The sequence below is a fragment of the Microtus ochrogaster genome, unplaced genomic scaffold (assembly GCF_000317375.1).
Source record: "Microtus ochrogaster isolate Prairie Vole_2 unplaced genomic scaffold, MicOch1.0 UNK29, whole genome shotgun sequence".
NCBI lineage: Eukaryota > Metazoa > Chordata > Mammalia > Rodentia > Cricetidae > Microtus > Microtus ochrogaster.
The window spans coordinates 91581-95919 of record NW_004949127.1 but is presented as its reverse complement, the minus strand read 5'-3'; the positions used below and the strand labels follow the sequence as shown (position 1 = coordinate 95919).

The 4339-nt window shown below is 54.7% G+C and overlaps 1 protein-coding gene across 2 annotated transcripts in view; it reads right to left on the bottom strand.

Annotated features, from left to right (window-relative positions):
* Positions 1-3788, bottom strand: part of Azin1 (antizyme inhibitor 1) — a 32397-nt gene extending 28609 nt beyond the window's left edge. For both annotated transcript variants that reach the window (NM_001301793.1, NM_001291634.1), the window contains exon 1: positions 3366-3788. The gene's annotated coding sequence lies outside the window, so the exon portion shown is untranslated. The remainder of the gene's footprint in view (positions 1-3365) is intronic.
* Positions 3789-4339: the final 551 nt, after the last annotated feature.

The window sequence follows — 4339 nt, the reverse complement described above, 5'->3', positions numbered from 1 at the left end:
CAGCCTGGTCTACAAGAGCTAGTTCCAGGACAGGCTCCAAAGCCACAGAGAAACCCTGTCTCGAAAAACCAAAAAACAACTAAATCATGCTGGGAATCAGGTAATTTTTAGCTACCCTAAGGAATGGAACAGTTACCCTGGATGAGACATTGTTGTCTTCATATCTTACTCACAGCCATGCTGAGGCTCATGGCAACCCAAGACAAACACTCAGAGACACTGGACAGTAAACCTTAGCCTTCACGACGTCTACACTCTCTCACTTAACAGAGCTACTACCAAAGACATTTTAATAGATAACAAAAGTGGCCGGGCTGTGGTGGTACACGCCTTTAATCCCAGCACTTGGGAGGCAGAGGCAGACAGAGCTCTGTAAGTTTGAGGCCAGCCTGGTCTATAAGAGCTAGTTCCAGGACAGGCTCCAAAGCTACAGAGAAACCCTGTCTTAAAAAACCAAAAATAAAAAATAAAATAAAATAAAATACACCAAGAGTGGAACCCAGGGTAAGATGGACATTACATACAGGATAAATGCACATGCTTATCTGGAAGGAGAAGGCATAAAGAATGGTGAGTGAAATGTGGATGATAGGCAGGACTGGAAAACAAATTACTAGCCAGGCAGTGGTGGCTCATGCCTTTAATCTCAGCCCTCAAAAGACAGAGGCAGGCTGAGTTCCACCTAACCCTGAGTTCTAGGACAGCTGGGGCAACGCAGAGAAATCCTGTCTTGGAAAGCAAAAACGGAGGAGGAAAGAAAAACACCTGACGATCATTTATAATGATTTGTGTAAATTACGGAGGAAGAAATGAGCTGAGGCCACGTTGCCTTAGGCTGGCCCTGGAACTCCTGTGGAACCAAAGGTGACACCGAATCCTCACCCTTCTGCCTCCTTTCCCAAGCGCTGAGACTAAAAATGGACGGCAGGCAGGATCACAGGTGTGCACCTACTCACTGGGTACAGGCTGACGGGACATCAAGAGCTTTTGAGTCTAGGCAAGCACTTGATCAACTAAGATACAAATCCAGACTCACCTTGGTTTTGTTTGTTTGTTTTTCGACACAGAGTTTCTCTGTGTAATAACCCTGGCTGTCCTGGAACTCACTTTGTAGACCAGGCTGGCCTCAAACTCAAGAGATCTGCCTTCCTCTGCCTCCCAAGTGCTGGGATTAAAGTTGTCAGCCTACCTTGTCCTTTTTGACACTACTCAAAATTGTTTTTCTCTTGGCATCTTTACAAATGTTACTATTATCTTTGCAACTTTTCCAAAAAATGGTTTATTTTTAATTTACACAATTCAGGTACAACCTATTGATTAATATACAAAAACATGCTAATTAAAAGTCTTTTACACAAAAGAATGTGTTTCAATTGATTCCATTTAAGTTCTCTGATTTAAAAACAAAATAACAACAAAATGGAAGACCAGATAGGCCTCCACAGAAACAGATAAGGAAAAAGCTTTGTGGAGTGTTAGCAATGTTCTATATTTTGACAGTTTAGATTATAGAGCTTTCTCCCCTCTTTGGACACAGGATTTTGCTATTATGTGGCCAAGGGTGGCTTCAAAAACTTCGAGAGCCGGGCGGTGGTGGCGCACGCCTTTAATCCCAGCACTTGGGAGGCAGAGGCAGGCGGATCTCTGTGAGTTCGAGGCCAGCCTGGTCTACAAGAGTTAGTTCTAGGACAGGCTCCAAAGCTACAGAGAAACCCTGTCTCGAAAAAAACCAAAAACAAAACAAAACAAAACCTTCCTCTATCTGCAGGTACAACCCTCTCCATCACTTCTTTGTTAAAACTCAAACAGAAGCCAGACTTACTTAAACCTGTAATCCCAGCACCAGGCTGAGGGGGGAGAGGTAAATTCGAGCTCAGTCTGCTCTACAAAGTGAACCCTGTCTCAAAGAACAAAAAAAACTACACAGAACAAGATATGAAAATTTTACTGCCAATTTTTAAAAATCAGAGCTGTATTTAATATATGGAAATACTAAAGCTGCAACAGAGATCAGTACAACTGTTGGACAGTAAGACAAGCACTGCCCAATGTTAGCTGGGTGTCGAAGTTGGACTTGCCACTCTGATTTCTTTGTTAAGAATCCTATTAAAACCCTGGGAGAGAAATAAATTGATTATTTGATTATAAATTGATTATTATCTACAATTTTATTTCAACATTCTTTCCTACTTAACTTGAACGCCTCAGGCCTCATTGGCATGGCCAGTACAAGCATGTTCTCGTGTGTCAGACCTATTTCTGCCAGGCTAGTTCACAGTCCACATAATTCTTAGCTGAGCACTCAGGAAGGGGAAAGAGTTAATCAGTTCCCACCCAGACTGAGCAGTAAAACACATGGAACAACCTAACATATATCCACCACAAGATTCAAACACCCCGAGGCTGGAAACGGTGTCCCCGGCAGCTTCGTTTCTTAGGCAGAAGGACACGCGTTCAAGATAAATGACACGGTTAAAACCCGTCTTGGTCATCACTAACTGCTGGCAGCGAACGTTGTACTTGATAAGCCGCATCCACCTACCCTTCGCCCTCTTTCTGCCCCGCGATCACAGCGAGGACCTGAAAACGAATCCATGGTGACTAATCTCCAGGCTCCAGGAGGTGACTGGGGTAAGTGAAAGCCACCGGACCCAATCAGGAGAGCCGCAGGGGCGGGGCAGCCGCGCCGAGGTTTCCAGAAGGGGCCAAAGGCCTACCCGCTCGCTACTTGACACCCGGGCTTCCCCGCCGCCGGGCCCCGAGTGAGGTCAACTTTCCTCCAGCAGAGGGGGACCGCGCTCTCCGCACCCCCCCTCACCCTCCGCCCGCAAGAATCCAGCCTCCTCCCAGCTGTCACCAGATGCCGGCTCGAGGCCCGCCCCGCTCCATTCATAACCCGGCGCCCCGGCCGCCGCAGCCCATCGCCTAGCCGGGCCACTCAGCGTCATGGCCCCCGCAGCGGGCGCGGAGACCCGGACGGGGAGGTGGGGAAGCGGCGGGACCCTGACCCCTCGGGGCTTCGCCGCTGGGCCCCCTCCCCGGAAATAGCAATGCACCACGGGAGTGGGGTGGGGGCCGGCATGCCGCCGGGCGGGGACGGCGACCCCTCCCCGAGCGCAGGCCCCACGCGCACACGCCCCCTCGCCCAACCGCGGAGGCTGCCGGCGGCCGCCCAGATCGCCAGGTGTCCGGTCCCAACGCCGGAGCTCTACCCGGGCCGCCGTCACACACGCCGGCGGCCGCCATGTTCGAGGCCGCCGGCTGCGGGGCAGGCACTGGGGGGGGGGGGGTTGACGACGGGACAGCCGGGAGGCGGCGTGGCCCGACCCTCCCGGCCTCCCTCCCTCCCTCGGTCCGGTACTCACGTGAGATAACGGCCCAAAGAGTCGGGTAAAGCGTCTTCTCTTTTTCGGCGGAATTTTTAAAGAGGGATGTGGTTACCTTGAGCAGAAATACCCAAGGCGGCCTGGGCCATAGGCTGCGGGGACGACGTGGGGGGAAACGCGCGGCACCGACACCAGCTGAGCAGCAGCGGCGGCGGCAGCCGAACGGGAGAAAAGGGAGCGGCGCGAGAGGGGGAAAGAAAAAAAGAGGAAAGGCGCGAACTGCGTGGGGCGGGGAGAGAGGATTCAGCCTCGTCACACCGCAGAGCAGCAGAGCGAGAAGGATGAGGAGAGCGGAGCAGGCGACAAACCGGGGAAGAGAGACAGAAAGAGAGACGGAAGCACCGCAGCCGAGAGTTCAGCCAGAGAGTGTGGGAAGGCGGCGCCGGAGACGCCAGTATTTATACTCAGGGGCGGGGCCTGCCTACGTCACAGACGGCCGGGCCGCGGCGCGCGCGGGGCAGGGCCAGCCGCCGCCGGGGACTGTGGGAGGGGCGGAAGAGGAAGGTTCGCCTGGCGCAGTTTACGGGACCGAAGGGCGGGGACCGCCGGGGCCTGGCAGGTGCTGGCCCGCCGGTCGCTTCCCGCCCTCGCGTGGCCCTCCGCCCCCCCTCCTCCCCCTAGCGTGCTCGGAGACGCGTGGGCGGGGCCGAGGGCGAGCAGCCCGCCCGCCGGCGGAACGCGCCCCCGCCCTGGCGGCGCCTGCGCTCCACGAGAGCGGAGCGAGCGGGCTGGCGGGCGGGCGAGAGATCCGCTTTGTGAGCCCCGCTGCTAGTCCGCGCTGGCCGCTGTCTCGGGGAGCGTACGGGGGTCTCGGCTGGGCGACACCTGCCTTTCAGGGGAGGCAGGCCGGTGAGCGCCATCACTGCGCTTTCTCCGTGCCGTGCGGCTCCCTAGGTTGTGTGGGAACCGGGGACGGTACCCGGGGACTGTATTCCGGGGGAGAGGTTCCCGCC